This window comes from Balaenoptera musculus, chromosome 6 (genome assembly GCF_009873245.2).
Source record: "Balaenoptera musculus isolate JJ_BM4_2016_0621 chromosome 6, mBalMus1.pri.v3, whole genome shotgun sequence".
NCBI lineage: Eukaryota > Metazoa > Chordata > Mammalia > Artiodactyla > Balaenopteridae > Balaenoptera > Balaenoptera musculus.
This window is the reverse complement of record NC_045790.1, coordinates 55468495-55488544: the sequence shown is the minus strand read 5'-3', so window position 1 is coordinate 55488544 and position 20050 is coordinate 55468495.

Sequence of the window (20050 nt, the reverse complement as noted above, 5' to 3'; positions counted from 1 at the left end):
CTGAATAAATGGAAAAATCACATGAATATTTTAAAGGATGAAAAAAAATAGAAAAATATCCTACAATTGAAGGACATGAATTTCCATATTGAAAGCACACAATGGGTGCATAACAGCTATGGATAAAATTAGATTCACACTAAGACATACAACACATGACTGTCTTTCAGCAGAAATTCTAGAGAAAACACAATGTTTCAAAAACTCAGAATGACTTTGGGCTTTTTGAAGAGAATACTGAAAGTAAAAAGACAATGGAGGGGATGGCTTCAAGATGGCAGAGGAGTAAGACATGGAAATCACCTTCCTCCCCACAAATACATCAAAACTACATCTACATGTGGAACAACTCCTACAGAACACCTACTGAACATTGGCAGAAGACCTCAGACTTCCCAAAAGCAGCCTCAGGAGCAGTGGATTAAATCTCCACAATCAACTTGATGTATCCTGCATCTGTGGAATACCTGAATAGACAGCGAATCATCCCAAAATTGAGGCGGTGGACTTTGGGAGCAACTGTACACTTGGGGTTTGCTTTTTGCATCTAATTTGTTTCTGGTTTATGTTTATCTTAGTTTAGTATTTAGAGCTTATTATCATTGGTAGATTTGTTTATTGATTTAGTTGCTCTCTTTCCTTTTTTAATTTTTTAATATATATACATATATTTTCCTTTTTCTCTTTTTGTGAGTGTGTATGTGTATGCTTCCTTGTGTGACTTTGTCTGTATAGCTTTGCTTTTGCCATTTGTCCTAGGGTTCTGACTGTCCTTTTTTTTTTTTTTTGTTTAGTATAGTTTTAGCACCTATTATCATTGGTGGACTTGTTTTTTGGTTTGGATGCTCTCTTCTTTATTTCTCTCTTTCCTTTCTTTCATTACATTTTTATCTTTTTATTTTTAATAATTCTTTTCTATTTTAATCACTTTAATTTATCTTACTTATTTATTTTTCTTTCTTTTCCCTCCCTTTTCTTCTGAGCCGTGTGGCTTACAGGGTCTCGGTGCTCTGGCCAGGTGTGAGGCCTGAGCCTCTAAGGTGGGAGGGCCAAGTTCAGGATATTGGTCCACCAGAGACCTCCCGGCTCCATGTAATATCAAACAACAAAAGCTCTCCCAGAGACTTCCATCTCAATGCTAAGACCCAGCTCCACTCAACGACCAGAAAGCTACAGTGCTGGACACCCTATGCCAAACAACTAGCAAGACAGGAACACAAACACACCCATTAAAAGAGAGGCTGCCTAAAATCATAATAAGTTCGCACACACCCCAAAAAACACCACCAGACATGGTCCTGCCCACCAGAAAGACAAGATCCAGCCTCATCCACCAGAACACAGGCACCAGTCCCCTCCACCAGAAAGGCTACACAACCCACTGAACCAACCTAACCCACTGGGGGCAGACACCAAAAACAACGGGAACTACAAACCTGCAGCCTGTGAAAAGGAGACCCCAAACACAGTAAGTTAAGCAAAAGGAGAAGACAGAGGAACACACAGCAGATGAAGGAGCAAGGTAAAAAACCACCAGACCAAAAAAATGAAGAGGAAATAGTCAGTCTACCTGAAAAAGAATTCAGAGTAAAGATAGTAAAGATGATCCAAAATCTTGGAAACAGAACAGAGAAAATACAAGAAACATTTAACAAGGACCTACAAGAACTAAAGAGCAAACAAACAATGATGAACAACACAACAAATGAAATTAAAAATTCTCTAGAAGGAATCAATAGCAGAATAACTGAGACAGAAGAACGGATAAGTGACTGGAAAGATAAAATAGTGGAAATAACTACCACAGAGCAGAATAAAGAAAAGAGAGTGAAAAGAATTGAGGACGATCTCAGAGACCTCTGGGTCAACATGAAATGCACCAACATTCCAATTATAGGGGTCCCAGAATAAGAAGAGAAAAAAAAAGGAATAAAAAAATATTTGAAGAGGTTATAGTTGAAAACTTCCCTAATATGCAGAAGGAAACAGTCAATCATGTCCAGTAAGTGCTGAGAGTCCCATACCAGATAGATCCAAGGAGAAACACGCCAAGACACATTAATCAAACTATCAAAAATCAAATACAAAGAAAAACTATTAAAAGCAGAAAAGGAAAAGCATCAATTAACATACAAGGGAATTTCCATAATGTTAACAGCTGATTTTTCAGCAGAAACTCTGAAGGCCAAAAGGGAGTGGCAGGACATAGTTAAAGTGATGAAAGGGAAAAACCTACAACCAAGATTACTCTCCCCAGCAAGGATCTCATTCAGATTCAACAGAGAAATTAAAAACTTTACAGATAAGCAAAAGCTAAGAGAATTCAGCACCAACAAACCAGCTCTACAACAAATGCTAAAGGAACTTCTCTAGGCAGGAAACACAAGAGAAGGAAAAGACTTACAATAACAAGCCCAAAACAATTAAGAAAATGGTAATAGGAAAATACATATTGATAACTACCTTAATGTAAATGGAATAAATGTTCCAACCAAAAGACATAGACAGGCTGAATGGATACAAAAACAAGACTCATACATATGCTGTCTACAAGAGACCCACTTCAGACCTAGGGACACATACAGACAGAAAGTGAGGGGATGGAAAAAGATACTCGATGCAAATGGAAAGCAAAAGAAAGCTAGAGTAGCAATTCTCATATCAGACAAAATAGACTTTATTTTATAAAATAAAGAGTATTACAAGAGACAAAGTAGAACACTACATAATGATCAAGGGATCAATTCAAGAAGAAGGTATAAAAATTGTAAATATTTATGCATCAAACATAGGAGCACCTCAATACATAAGGCAATTGCTAACAGCTATAAAAGAGGAAATCGACAATAACACAGTAATAGTGGGGGACTTTAAAACCCCACTTTCACCAATGGACAGATCATCCAAAATGAAAATAAAGAAGGAAACACAAGCTTTGAATGATACATTAAACAAGATGGACTTAATTGATATTTATAGGACATTCCATCCAAAAACAGCAGATTACACTTTCTTCTCAAGTGCTCATGGAACATTCTCCAGGATAGATCATATCTTGGGTCACAAATCAAGCCTTGGTAAATTTAAGAAAATTGAAATCATATCAAGTATCTTTTCCGACCACAATGCTATAAGACTAGATATCAATTAGAGGAAAAAATCTGAAAAAAATACAAACACATGGAGGCTAAACAATACACTACTAAATAACCAAGATATAACTGAAGAAATCAAAGGGAAAATCAAAAAATACCTAGAAACAAATGACAATGAAAACACGACGATCCAAAACCTATGGGATGCAGCAAAAGCAGTTCTAAGAGGGAAGTTTACAGCAATACAATCCTACCTCAAGAAACAAGAACAATCTCGAATAAAAACCCTAACCTTACACCTAAGAAATTAGAGAAAGAAGACCAAAAATATCCAAAGTTAGTGGAAGGAAAGAAATCATAAAGATCAGATCAGAAATAAACAAAAAAGAAATGAAGGAAACAATAGCAAAGATCAATAAAACTAAAAGCTGGTTCTTTGAGAAGATAAACAAAATTGATACACCATTAGCCAGACTCATCAAGAAAAAAAGGGAGAAGACTCAAATCAATAGATTTAGAAATGAAAAAGGAGAAGTAACAACTGACACTGCAGAAATACAAAGGATCATGAGAGATTACTACAAGCAACTATATGCCAATAAAATGGACAACCTGGAAGAAATGGACAAAGTCTTAGAAAAGCACAACTTTCCGAGACAGAAGCAGGAAGAAATAGAAAATATAAACAGACCAATCACAAGCACTGAAATTGAAACTGTGGTTAAAAATCTTCCAACAAACAAAAGCCCAGGACCAGATGGCTTCACAGGTGAATTCTATCAAAAATTTAGAGAAGAGCTAACACTTATCCTTCTCAAACTCTTCCAAAATATTGCAGAGGGAGAAACATTCCCCAAATCATTATATGAGGCCACCATCACCCTGATAACAAAGCCAGACAAAGATGCCACAAAAAAAAAGAAAACTACAGGCCAATATCACTGATGAACATAGATGCAAAAATCCTCAACAAAATACTAACAAACAGAATCCAACAGCACATTAAAAGGATCATACACCATGATCAAGTGGAGTTTATCACAGAAATGCAAGAATTCTTCAATATATGCAAATCAATCAATGTGATAAACCATATTAACAAATTGAAGGAGTAAAACCATATGATCATCTCAACAGTTGCAGAAAAATCTTTTGACAAAATTCAACACCCATTTATGATAAAAAAACTCTCCAGAAAGTAGGCATAGAGGGAATTTACCTCAACATAATAAAGGCCATATATGACAAACCCACAGCTAACATCATTCTCAATGGTGAAAAGCTGAAAGAATTTCCTCTAAGATCAGGAACAAGACACGGATGTCCACTCTCGCCACTATTATTCAACATAGTTTTGGAAGTCTTAGCCACAGCAATCAGAGAAGAAAAAGAAATAAAGGGAATACAAATTGGAAAAGAAGAAGTAAACCTGTCACTGTTTGCAGATGACATGATACTATACATAGAGAATCCTAAAGATGCTACCAGAAAACTACTAGAACTAATCAATGAATTTGGTAAAGTAGCAGGATACAAATTAATGCACAGAAATCTCTTGCATTCCTATACACTAATGATGAAAAATCTGAAAGAGGAAGTAAGGAAACACTCTCATTTACCATTGCAACAAACAGAATAAAATACCTAGGAATAAACCTACCTAAGGAGACAAAAGACCTGTATGCAGAAAACTATAAGACACTGATGGAAGAAATTAAAGACGATACAAACAGATGGAGAGGTATACCATGTTCTTGGATTGGAAGAATCAACATTGTGAAAATGACTGTACTACCCAAAGCAATCTACAGATTCAATGCAATCCCTATCAAACTACCAATCACATTTTTCACAGAACTACAACAAAAAATTTCACAATTTGTATGGAAACACAAAAGACCCTGAATAGCCAAAGTAATCTTGAGAAGGAAAAACGAAACTGGAGGAATCAGCCTCCCTGACTTCAGACTATACTATAAAGCTACAGTAATCAAGACAGTATGGTACTGGCACAAAAACAGAAATATAGATCAATGGAACAGGATAGAAAGCCCAGAGAGAAACCCACGCACATAAGGTCACCTTATCTTTGATAAAGGAGGCAAGCATATACAATGGAGAAAAGACAGTCACTTCAATAAGTGGTGCTGGGAAAACTGGACAGCTACATGTAAAAGAATGAAATTAGAACACTTCCTAACACCATACACAAAAGTAAACTCAAAATGGATTAAAGACCTAAATGTAAGGCCAGACACTATAAAACTCTTAGAGGAAAACATAGGCAGAATACTCTATGAAATAAATCACAGCAAGATCCTTTTTGACCCACCTCCTAGAGAAATGGAAACAAAACAAAAATAAACAAATGGGACCTAATGAAACTTAAAAGCTTTTGCACAGCAAAGGAAACCATAAACAAGATGAAAAGACAACCCTCAGAATGGGAGAAAACATTTGCAAACAAAGCAACTGACAAAGGATTACTCTCCAAAATATACAAGCAGCTCATGCAGCTCAATATCCAAAAAACAAACAACCCAATCCAAAAATGGGCAGAAGACCTAAACAGACATTTTTCCAAAGAAGATATACAGATTGCCAACAAACACATGAAAGGATGCTCAACATCACTAATCATTAGAGAAATGCAAATCAAAATTACAATGAGGTACCACCTCACATCAGTCAGTATGGCCATCATCAAAATATCTACAAACAATATATGCTGGTGAGCGTGTGGAGAAAAGGGAACCCTCTTGCACTGTTGGTGGGAATGTAAATTGATAGAGCCACTATGGGGAACAGTATGGAGGTTCCTCAAAAAACTAAAAATAGAACTACCATACGACCCAGCAATCTCACTACTGGGCATATACCCTGAGAAAACCATAATTCAAAAAGAGTCATGTACCACAATGTTCATTGCAGCTCTATTTATAATAGCCAGGACATGGAAGCAACCTACATATCCATCGACAGATGAATGGATAAAGAAGATGTGGCACATATATACAATGGAATATTACTCAGCCATAAAAGGAAACGAAATTGAGTTATTTGTAGTGAGGTGGATGGACCTAGAGACTGTCATACAGAGTGAAGTAAGTCAGAAAGAGAAAAACAAAACAAATACTGTATGCTTACACATATATATGGAATCTAAAAAAAAAAAAAAAAAGATGGTCATGAAGAACCTAGGGGCAAGACAGGAATAAAGACACAAACCTACTAAGAATGGACCTGAGGATACGGGGAGGGGGAAGGGTAGGTTGGGACAAAGTGAGAGAGTGGCACGGACATATATACACTACCAAACGTAAAATAGATAGCTAGTGGGAAGCAGCCACATAGCACATGGAGATCAGCTCGGTGCTTTGTGACCACCTAGAGGGGTGGGATAGAGAGTGTGGGAGGGAGGGAGACACAAGAGGGAAGAGATACGGGGACATATGTATATGTATAACTGATTCACTTTGTTATGCAGCAGAAACTAACACACCATTGTAAAGCAATTATACTCCAATGAAGATGTTAAAAAAAAAAAGGACAGTGGAGTAATGGCACTATATTTCTGCAGAAAAATCATTTTTTAACCTAGAATTTTAAATCCATCTAAGTTATTAATCAAGTTTAGAGCAGAATAAAAACATTTTTAGCTATGCAAGGACTATAAATATTTGCATCCTGTTATCCGTGCAAAACAGGCCTCTGGATAATATCCACCATCAAATAAGAAAGTAAAGTACAACAGGGTAAGATATGGAACATAGGAAACAAATGGAATATAGGAAAGAATTAGAGGGAACCACCAATAAGAGAATGAAAAGAGATCCCAGGATGAAACATATGTACCAGACATAGAAGTTAACCATTCCAGATTGAATCTGTTTGACAGGATACAGATATTCTCACGACTGATCGACAACATTAACTTCTATTTCTTTGCCAACCTTTTTTAGAACAAAACAAACAAACAAAAACTACTGGAAATTTTATTCCACAAAAATAAGGAATTAGCTCCTACATATGTATAAAATCCAATCTTTATTTATGAAGGGAAAAAAAAACTGAGAGTAGTTTTTCTTTTTACTTAAAGAAGAAGCCATTGGATTTAGGAATCAGTAAATTTCATGAAAGAAACAAATGGGCATTGACATATATTAATGCTCCATGTTTACAGTCAGTAAGTTTGGATATTATGCAGATATTAGCCAAATAATATTAAAAGGCTTGCTACTAAGGCTTCTTCCCAATTTTCCTCACCTTGAAGTAATAATTTTTCTACTATGGTAGTCACCAAAATTACTTTATTTGGTTTTTAAAAAAATTGTGGGCATGACATACATTGATTTAAAAGAATTTAAAGGTACCAATAATTTTAGGTCTATCATTCCTTAGAAGAGATTTGTTTGGATGACTTAAAAGCTGGATTTGAAGGCTAAGGTAACTTTCTATAACTGTATTTCCTTCAGAATACCCATTCTTCCTCCAGTTAGGAAGTGGTAAGTTTTGATGAGTTTGAAGAGATTCAAGAATTATCATTTTCACTCTTGTCCTGATGTCTTAAACTATCCTACTCTTGAATATTGTCAAATGATATTTTATAATCTATGTTGTTCCATGTAGTACTGGAATATGTATAGTCTTGCTACAAATTAGTACATTACCAAAGTTCTTCTTGCTGCCTCTAGGAATTTTTTTAACCTTGGTAATACTTTTACTATATTTACCTTTTTTTTTTTCTGTCTTTCATCTTTCTTTTTCTTTCTGCATTCCCCCACCAACTACATATTTCTTTTCGGCTAACTCCCTTTGCACTCACCCAAAAATAGTTTTTACTGCTTTGTTCCCCCTTATATTTTACATCCTTTTCTTTTTTCTCGTTTTCTTATTCTACCTCCCGGGAGTTTTTAACTTGAGATCCATGGACCTCCTAAGCTTGGATGGGCTTCAGGAGATCCAGAAACACTCTGAAAATGAGTGCATTTTATCTGTGTTGAATGTGATTTTTTTTCTCAGTAGAGGGTCTCTAAAGTCTTAAAGAAGTAAATAAATAATCAGAAAATTATCAAGCAAACTTTATAATTTGTCTCATGTTTCCCCCTATGTTCCCGTCTAGTTTCTGGACACGTTCCTGTCACAGCAAACTTCTAGTGAAGCAGTTTTATCTCTCTTCTTGTTTTCATATCCAGACTTTCTCTTTCTACTTTCATTTATAAAAAGGATGAAATGTTCTTCCTTAAGGAAATTCATCGTACTGGCAGGAGAGGAATAGCTTCCTGGCAGTGCCATATGGGAGGAAAAACAAACAAACAAACAAACAATCAAGAAACACAAAGCTTGAATATCTCGCACTTGCTGATTCTCAGGAACACAAACTAGTAGGATGCCAAGCATTCCTTGCTGCATCCATGTAATAAAGATAAAATGCCTTCTACTGTGTTCCAATTTATTTAGAAGACGACAAAGAAGCCTTACAACTTTTAACCCACTACGATAAGTTATCTTAAGACGTCAAAACATCCAAGAGAAAGCCAGCCATTCTTCCACAATTTCTCTGAAATAGACAATTATTACAGACTTTTCTCCTCTCTCTCTTCCCTCACGACATTTTCTCTTCCTAAATACTTTTCCTCAGCACATTTTAAAGCTAATAAACTACTAATAATTTATTTTAAAAAAACAACTTAGAGGTAGTCTTTGGTATAAGAGTTTTCCTCATTCAAATGTACTCTGATGCCTACTTTTTACAGGCATATATACAATGCTTCATCACGGTTATGAGTGTCTTTTCGCAGGGACTGAGTCTAACTCATCTTTGTATGTCCCACTATCTGTAAGTGCAGACTGTTTGTAGATACTCAAAGTACATAGAAAGAATGAATAGATGAGTACATTTATAAATGATATTTAAGTTAAAATTATTTATTTTAATTTCACAGTCACTTAAATATTAAAGACAACTAATTCTTTTTATAAGATTCATTATTTGAATTGCTTGATATAGATCAATGTGAAAATAAAAGTGCTTCTCAAATTGTGTGCAAGATCACAGCAAAAGGTGTTCCAGAAGAAATACACACACAGCACATTAAAAACTTTTGACAGTCCTTCACCAAAGAAATTAATTTAATTTCACATTTCCACAGGCATTAACTTTTGGGACAACTACTGTATTTTAATTCTCCCAGAAGAGAAGTATTCCACAGAAACCATTAGTCAACTCGGGGAAGTCATAGACCAGATACTAAATATTCTATTTCATTTGATCTATAGAGATAACAGAATTAAAAACATTGATCCTGAATATCATTTCATTCCAATATCCACACTTTTTAAAGAATATAAAATGCCATCAAAGTCGACCATACAAAAAAATTACAAAAGTGAAAATGAAAAACTGCAAAACTCCACATCTAACCCACATATACAGAAAAACAAATAAAGGTATTAAAATATTATTTGTAATCATTTACATTCAAAATGGTTAGTAGAGAGAAGCTGAACCTTCTTTTTCATTCAAAAGTTTTATCTTGACTCCAAGCTGTTGAGTCGGAATGGTCAACATACAAAGAATAAAAGTAATTTAGAGTAAGAGTGAAATCCCATAGTATTTGGGGAGAATTAAATGTCCTTGAAAATATCATTGGACTGAATTTAAATCTCATGATATACTAAATAGAATAGGGGAAAACAAAGGAGATCTCTATTAGTATTGCTCAACAATACTAATAGAAAATTACACTGAAATTTCCACTGAAATGAATGCTTTGCTGGGAGGGAATTAGAGAACTTCATCATGATATTTTAATTGGTTTATTAATTCAAAAAAGCAAAATGCAAAGATGAATTTTATTTGTGAGGATGCTGTGTAATGAAGGCAAGCTGGAAAATAAACATATCAAAAAATCACATACAGACTGCAAATGGGAGATGATTTAACATTGGCCATAAGACTTTTCCCATCTATGCTCTCACATTGCTTTCGGGATTTGACCTTGTGAGACTCTATCTGCTTTCTGATGTGAGCTATGGGCAAACTGCTGGCAAGGCACTATCAACGTTCCTTCTGAAAAATCAACAGTGACAGTCTTTCCCTAGTCTCGCCTGTGCTCATTGTCCATGTCTCCAAAACTAAACCACTTAATACAAATAAAATGTCTTCTCATGTTTAGACCCTTAGAAAGTATACATTAGCTATAGACTAGAAATCATCCCCAGGGAAGATGTTTTTGTTTGCTATATAAATTTTTGCCTGCAAAAATATGTAATAGTCATTTGGGTGATTCTGATTTCTGTGAAATTCAAAAATGGGTGCTGCACTGATAACTCTTTATACTGACATTTACTGAAAAGAGCTGAGGCTCTGGACTCAGGACCTTTTAACACCTGAGAACTACCGTTTGCAAGCTGTGCACTTTAGAAAATTATTAAGTATGTTTAAAATGCAGTTGCCTGCCTCATTTGAAAAATCAAGCTCATGATAGCTATCACATAGTACTTGTTTAAGGAGTATCCATGTATGTACAGTACATACCACGGAACTGGGACTTAGAAAGAGTTAAAAATAAGTTTCCATTTCTCCCCTTTTAAAATCCTTATCAGCCCAATATCTCTTTTTCGTGGAAGTCATTTGCTTTCTGATCCTTGTAAACTAACTAGTCTATATCCACAATCATTATGAATTATTCCATAGAGAGCTAATAAGTACACACATATCCACATATTGAAATAGGCAATATGAAGTTGTTCATGTCATCCTCAGCAGTGTTAGCAGTGGTTAGCAATGTGGACATTACAAGCAGGGAAAAAAGGGCATGTTTTCTCACAGCGCTTAGCCAGGGTCTTTGGAAATGTTCTGCTACCATTACCATCACACTACTGATCAGTCAAGGAAAAGGATGACATTCAGCCTAGAAAATCACTAGCATAGATCAGTGTGACCAGGAGGTAAGTAGTCTCTAGAAACTTGATGCACTGAACCCTTTAATTCAAGGAAAACAGAGTAGGATTGTTTAATAAGAACTTGGCTTACTCTACTGTCAGATGCTTCTAGAAAAATAAATGCTCTTTACTGAAACCTAAAGATATGAGTATATTTTCAGCCATTTTTCTTTGCCCTAAAGTAAGGAGACCTGTATAGAATATGAAAACGGAAAACATTATTAAAATCACAATGGTGCTATGACAGAAGTCCTAATTTGGGGGGAACATGGGAAACTTTCTTTTAGGAATATAATTTTAGTGATCTTTCTTTCAGAAACATGATTAGCAAAGGGTACATTAATTTTCTGAATGTGTATTTCAGGATATATATGTATTTAAATGTTAATACATTTGTCCTACACAATGCCTGAGTAAAACAATAGGTCTGTTAGTAATAATTTCTAAGATTTAGTTTTGTTATAAGAATGCAGAAAAAGTTAAGATTCTTAATTCACTTTATGTTTCTTATTAATCTTATGACAATATACTCAAGACACCACATTTACTTAGACATTATTTATAAACTATTTCAAAGGACAAAAGTGGAAGAAAGACAATAGCACAATTTTGTAATTTATTCATGTAATATCAAGTGTATATGGCATGGAAATATTTTTTCATAGCTATTGAAAGAAACTAAAATGGTCTTCATTTCTAGCCACAGATGCTAAACAGAAGGGGATTTTATAAAGCTTTCATAAAACATAGAGTAAGCTTAAAACTGCTTATATTGCTTATGCATGCAAAATATTGGAAAGTTTAACTACGAAGGTTGTAAGTTTAAGCATATTGTAAACATATACTTTATAAAATAAAACTGCTACATCATTCTTTAAAATGTAGTCCTTAGGATCTGAATACTATAGCGATTCGATGCCCACAATCTTCAATCATGATTGGGCTATATTACGAAAGTAGAGATATTTCTAAATATGTCTCCTACAAAATTATAACCTAATTAAATATACATTTTGTGCCTGAAAGTTTCTTTCAATATTGAAGAATAATTCTATGCAAACTGAAATATAATTGAATATTTTTGTGATCATAAATTCATAGTCCAGCTAGAAGTCCAAATATTTATAATAATACTTGGTTCTTGTCTTTCTCAAGAAATATCCCACATATCCTGTTGTCTCTACCTTCAAAATATATCTAAAATTTTTACCATTTTCATTACTACAATACTGGCCCTAGCCACCATCATCTTTTGGCTGTGTTATTCCTATATTCCAACCTGTATTATTCAGCTTTGATGAAACAACAAACAACCTTACAAATATCATTGATTTTCAGCAACAAACATTTATTTTTGTTTACATTTTATGGGTCATTAGTGGTGCCTGTAGCTCTACTGGGCTCTCCTCAACTTTTTGGGCCTTGCTTGCCTTGTTGTGGTACAGCTGGGAATGGGCTTTACATTATTTTATTTTAGCATCAAGGAAGAAGGAACAGTTACTATCTGTGGCATGCTGATTTCATGGAAGATGACAGTAGCCTGAGGACAGAGTCGGGGTGTTGACTGGACAAAGTCTAACTATACACATGTGCACTTAAAGCTTCTACTTAAATGTGGCAAAAGTCACATCTGCTCATGTTTCATTGACCAAAGTAGGTCTATTGCCAAGCCCACAGTCAATGCAATGGGAAAGTATATATTTTACTTATATGAAGAAATTATAAAAGCCAGTAGTGATCAAATAAATGTGAAAAAATAATATAATCTACCATTTCTCTGAAACAGTATCTCTGCATTTACCCTTGTTATATCTGAGGGTGGGGTTTTGTTTTTGGGTCTTTTCTCAAAACACTATCCAAATAATCCTATTAAAGTAGAAGTCAGATCGTATCTCTCCTCTGCCTAAAATTGCCCAGTGGCCTCTCACCTAATTACAAGTGAAATACAAAGTCATTACAATATCCTGCCTTATCTTTTCTTTCTCTTACCATTGCTCTCTTTGCCAAGAGGCTAGTTTTGGGACACAGCTAGCACCATCCTATCTTGGTGCCATTGCAATTTCCCGTGTGTTCTCATGGCTTCTTCCCTTACCTACTTCAGGTCTTTATTTAAATATCTACTTCTCTGTGAGGGTTTGATTCACTATTTTATTTAAAATTTTAACCCTCTCCCAGAGCTATGTTAGCTCAACCTGTAACTTTTTTCTTCTGAATTAAAAAAATACTTTTGGGGTATGTGCTCCAAATCACTTGTTTAGAGGAGGATGGGCAACTACTAATAGTCTCTCCAAGAGTAAGTTCAAGGGGGTAGCTGTAGTTCCCCAAGGCAAAACTGGCATATAACTTAACAGAGAAACCTGAGCGGATGATGGGCAAAAGCAGATGCTGCAAACTGCATTCAAATTATTTTATACCCAAATAGTTTTAATTCTTCATTTACTGCAAGATAATTTTGAACAAATAAGTATCTTCTGAAAATTAGAGGTATAATTAAAATAGAAATTTTCAGTAAGTGACTTTTAAAGTTTCTTTTTTTTTCAAAATGTATTTGAGAATGCACAGACTAAATCTATGGCCTAAGTGACTTAACAATGTGATGCCTAGACTACCACAGAGAGTCAACAGAACAGAAGGTCAGTTCAGCTCTTAGTTCAGCCCACGATTCAGCACCACCAGTTTATGTGTCCACAAAGCTTACATGTGCCATACTCTCAGTGAGATCACCCCCTCCTTGAATCTAGCCTCATTCCCCAGAGGGCATTTCAGAGGGCATGTCAAGTGGGAGGGAGTGGTAAAGTCATCTGGGCTACTATTACAATGGTGAGGAAAGGGATAAGGAAGATACAGTGAAAGCTTCTTTATCTCAGATGCAAGAGCAGCAAGTAAAGTGAGCACTCCAAGGTGGATGCAAGCACTTTGTGCTGTAAAAGTGAATTTGTTGGGATGTATATGAAACTCTTTTAAACAGCTGAGCTGGTCTATGTAATTCAATCAAAATTATATGTCTTAAATATTAACAAGACACAATTAAGGAACACTGAGGGGGGCTAACTACTGATGACTGATATTCCAAAAATCAGTCATCAATGCTGATAACTATATATATCCCTACCTTTGTCCTTGTTTCCATCTCCCTTGTTGTACTTTCATTTTAAAGAATCAGAGCTTCCAGCTTCACACTGACTGCTCACACCTTGTCTCTCAGATATTGTCTCTCAAAACAACATTTTAGGGTCAAGATTTTTTTGCATTCTCAACTAAACTTTAATTTCTATGCACACAGGATAAAGTCTGTATTTATTCACTACTATTACTCCCAGCATCTAGCAGCAGATATTCAATAACTATGAAATAAAAAAGTAATTTAAAAAAAGGAAACACAAATAACCAAGAAAAAGGATATGGTACCAGACAGTGCAATAGCTAAACCCAGTGGTCAAAGACTAGCTTTGCCAGTAATCCAATGACGCTAATTCAGAGCTCACCCATTAAACTATATACTACAGCACAGTGTTACTTCAAAGTGTGAACTAAAGAACCATAGTTCCTTAAAATAGTGATAGGTATAACAAAAAAAGTGTTCCATGGTCAAAATGTTTAGGAGACACTGAATAAAATTCAATAAAATAGGGGAAAAAAAACAACAAATGAATGAATGATAAAATAGAAAGGGAAGTGAATTTGCCCTATTTTTTTTTATTCCTAGGAAACTGCTAATGAAAATGATTAATAATAATCCCAAACTAATTGTTACTACCTTATACATTTCCATGTGTTCTCTGTTGCTGCAGGCAACATATATCTTCCAAGTGTCCCCTTTATTGCACTTAACCAAAAGAATGAGTGAGGTGGGAATCACATTCATTATGAAAATTTCGAGGGTGGGGAGACATTTTTATTTTAAATATTGCACATAACACACCACCACTGGTGGTTGTCAAATGTTTCAGTCAAAGAAGGACATCAAAGACAAACTCGAACACGCACAAATGAAATGTAAAACAATTTACCACTGTACTGAATTATTGTTAATGGGTCTTACTAACACAGCTATAAAAAGAAACGCAAAACTCCATGTATCAACTTCAAGTGAATCCTAGGGAAAACTACAGCAACGTTTGGGACGGTGGTTGGGGAAGTGGTGGCGGTGAGGGCATATGTATATATATGCACATGTATGTATCTTGTGCCTGTCTGTCCAACCAAAACATATCATCCTGCTCAAGTTTAAAATTAAAATCATTCATTATACAAGAATATTTTTACAGTCTCAACAGAATAAAGAAGAAATCCAGCTTTGTACTCTGGCCAAAGTCTTTCAAGCACAATTTTAACGAGAATAGATATAAAAGGATATCTGTGAATTATCAAAGATTGACTTGAAATTTCTTTTGCTTTCTCTAGCCTTGCTCAATGACTGTGTTTTGTTAAAACTGTCTGCTGAGCTCTGATGACTCCCGGTCACTGGAATATGTTGTTAACAGACCTGTTGGAAGTACTAGTGCTCGCAGCTAATGCATTCTTGGAGCTGCACAGTATGAACACAGCAGGTGTAAAGTAAAAGCAATGATAAAAAATTGAACAGACCTTAAGTGCTATGATTATTACTGTAGGCCAGTTTTTATCATCTCTTTTGAAAGTGTACTTGAATTTCCTGCATCTAAAAGTATTGATAGCAATATTACCCTCATAATTTCTTTCTTAGTGATGGGAACCACATACCATATTTTTTTAAAAAGCAAGTAATATTTGAAAGGACTTTCCCAGAGAGGGTAGAGGGTAGACTATTAAATCTACAAATGAAATTATCTGAAGATTCTGAGAAGATTTCCTCAAATAACCTAGTAACAGGCTAGCAAAATCCAATATAGCAATGGCTGAGATTTTTAACATCAGCTTTCCTCTAGAGAATTTGTACCCATTGATAAGTTTTGCATCCTTATCAGTAAAAGGAGGACAAGAGTTTGTTTTAGAGGTAGAAACTCTAAGTGCAGAAAGGTTTTGCATTGATGGTTGGAGAGTAGAAGGACGGTAATCAAATTCTAAGTTCAGCAGTCTCTTAGTTATGCAAGACTGTGTTTTGAGATTAAAGTAAATTCATCTCTATCTCTACCTAGACAGATACAAACAGATATAGCTATTGATGGAGATGGAGAGATAGAGACAACGACAGAGATAGAGATATACTACCTGGTAGCAGGTTACAAACATGGATTTATTAAACCCAAATTATTGTAAGTAAACATTTTACTTATTTACAGAAAAAAATGTTTTCACAGGGTAACGTTAAAATCTGTGTCTCCTTTAGTAATGTTTAAGAGATGAAAGCTTTAAAATTAGTAGGAAGTGCAAATTGTATATGTACCTGAAATCTTTACAAAAGGGTGTCCACACTGACATATCATACATCTGTATAACCTTATAATCTTGTGCATACTTTTTTTTTTCCTACACCTTGCATCTGATCCATCAGCACATTCTGTAACTTTAAAATGTATTTAGAGCTAAATCACTTTCACCCCTCTATTAATACTGCTCTGGCCAAGTTACCGGGCTACAGCCTCCTACCTTGATCTCTCATTTAAATTACTGCCATGGCCTCCTAAATGATCACTGCTCTGCACCATATTGATTTATTTTAATAGAGCATCCACGGTGATACCATTAGATCCTGTCAGTTTTGAACTCAAAACATTCCAGCGGTCCCTGTCTGATTCAAAGTAAAGGCTACGTCTTTATAACACTCTACAAGGCACTACATAATCTCTCCTTGCCCCAGTACACATGTGATCTCCTTTCTTAATATTCTTCCTTTCCATCGCTGTGTTCCAGGCACACCCACCTCTCTGCTGTTCTTCAAATATGCCAGTCACAGCCCTACCTCAAGACTTTCACACTTGTTATTCATTCTGTCTGGAGTGTTCTTCCTCTGGTAACAATTTTGCTAGCTTTCTTTAAATTGCTTCTCCCATGTCGTTATTTAAGTGTAACTTCCCTTGCCCACTCTATTTAAAAATCCACCCCTTCACTACTTCCTAATCCTCTTTTTTATTTCTTCCTTCTTAGCACTAATGAGTGCTAATATATTGTTTATTAATCTTTCTAAATAGAATGTAAGAAATATATTTTTGTATGTTTTGTTCACTGCTTTATTGCAGGGTCTAGTACAGTATGTGACACACAGAAAGCAGGTGCTCAATAAATATTACTTTAATATTTATCCTAGATATGGGAAATATTTTTTTGTAAATCATAAGATTTTAGAGATAGAAAAATCTCAGGTGCCCCTTTCTTCCAGAATTCTTATTTTATGGAAAGGATACTGAAAATAAAATGTTAAGCGTCTTTTCCAAAATCGATTAAAGTCAGAAGCGGGAATGGAAGTTAGAATTTTTTGTTTTTATTCTTCAAGTGATTATATTTCTTATATATTACTAATACCAAGATATTAGTTATAAATTTTAAGGGATAAAATATGCATTATAATTCTAAGGAACAAAATATGTTCAAGAACCTAGAAAAATGGTACAGAAGAGCCGGTTTGCAGGGCAGAAGTTGAGACACAGATGTAGAGAACAGACATATGGACACCAAGGGGGGAAAACTGCAGTGGGGTGGGGATGGTGGTGTGCTGAACTGGGCGATTGGGATTGACATGTATACACTGATGTGTATAAAATTGATGACTAATAAGAACCTGCAGTATAAAAAAACAAACAAAACAACTAATACTAAACTTTCATTGGGTTATTTGTATGGAAATATGTTAATATAAATGTTTCAGACATTAAAAAAAATATATGTTCAAGAAAAAATAAGCATATAAAAGTAATATTCCTAAGAGACTGTGAAATCTCAGTTAATGATACATTAAAGTTATCTATAATTAGAATAGAAAAAGATCTAGAGTCATAGGATATCACAAGTCAATTACAAATGAGAAACACTACAATGTGAGTGAAAAAATGTACAGTACAAGCACACATTATACTGGGAAATACTGTAATTGAAAAATGATCATCTCACTGTATACTCAACACTGCTCAAATCCTTATTAGAATAATATCTTCAATTCAGAGCTCAGAAGCAAAATGGAGATGTGGACAAATTGAAGTGTGCTCAGTTGAGCGCTACAGAGATAATTAAAGTGCTGGGAAATTTGGCCTCTGAGGATAGGTTAGAGTAACTCGGATTACTGAAACTGAATCAAACATGGTTGAGGTGATATTAGATAATAGTTACCAAACGTAAAATAGTTATATTTTAAAGAATGAGAGCCAGCTGTCAGTTTCTCCATTGGGAATTAAGAAAGGGGTCAATGACATTTCTCTGCAGCATGCTGAAATTAGGTTAACTGTAATGAAACTTTTCTTTATATGGGAAAATTATTAAATGAGAAGATGTTACTGAGAAAAGTATTTTCATCTGGTAGTCTAAAATTGCCTATGGCTTCTTAATGTTCAAGACTGATTAAATCTTCCCTTTGATGTGGATGTGGATGAAGTAACAAAGCAAATTCTCTCCTGGTCATTTCATGTCTGGTTCTCATTAATTGCTCCAATTCTTCTTGAAATAATGATTGATTATGATTTAATGATAACTTCATTTTGCACAGATATCTTGGTCAGATTACTTTCGGCAGTAATCTAATTTAATATCACTGATAATGTTTGGGTAAAAATGTTATGAGATTCTCATAATCACTAATATATAAAGACTCTTGCAATATCTTCCCCAATTTTTTTTACCTTCTGCTCCTCCATCCCCAGAAGTCCCATCTATTAAACTCCATCCTACATTCTAGCAAAGGAATTAATTCCTTTTTCTAGCATAGCTCTGATCATGATAATGATAAATTTTTGCTAAGAAGAAAAACACGTGCACATTACCTATTAGCACATCTCTGTTGTCAGGGGAATAAAGGCTCTACTGACCTCTTGCACTTTAATCCTAGTATAATACACCTCTATGTTGGACACCATTTTCCTTTGATAAACTGTCCTGTAGGTTATACTGACCTATTTCTTTTTTATGAAATTTTATAGGCTGCATTTTGAAAGAGCAGAACTTAATTCACCTCATCACTGATCATTTTATATTCCTTGTCCTCTCAGCCACCTGGTGTACCCTTTAAAACATCATGCAGATGAGTATGCCCTCACAAGGACAGCTCTGTGACTTTGGTCTGAATGATTCCCACAGTCCTCTGGGAAGGAATGTGATTGACAGTATCTTCTAACTCTAGCTATCTGTACTGGTCTAAAGATAGGGATTGCCTATGCATTCTGTCATTTGGAGTTGAAAAGAAATAGCTCAATAACAGCCTCTGGGAATATTGTTTCCCCAGCAAAAACAGATTGTTTCTCTTTAAAGGCTTTTCCAGTTTTCTCTTTCCAAAATCTATTCCATATTGTTTCATGACTTCATAACAAAAAAACAATACATAAAGAACATTTTAAAAAATTTTTCACCAAAAATTCCCTTTTCATTATTGAGGTATTTAAATTTTCCTTCTATTTTAGGTAGATATACATAAACATACACAAAAATCATAGTTTCAATGTATAAAATGATAAAATAAAGTGGTTTAAAAATTATTCACAATTTTATAACAAGGATAACACTGTAAAAATGGGGGATTTATATTTTGAGAGACAGAGAATAATTATACAATATAAATGCAATTTAAAATAAATGAATAATTTTTAAAAGTTCATTTTAACCAAAATAAGATGGTTTTTCAAGCGATCTTTTATAATTCATCATCTCCAATATTTAACATATAGTGGGCCTCTTTCCACATGATTAAGTCCAAATTTATTCTGTTTTAACTGCTGCATAGTATTCTACTGTTTTGGTATAAGGTTGCCATGTATAGTTGTGTAGATTTTCCACTGATCAAGGGTCCCTTACTGACGGGACAGGTGGAGCTGAAATTTAGTCCATACAGCCTTTACCCAGCTCTATAATCACTTGTGTCTGGCCAGAGGAATTGTCTTTTTTAATTA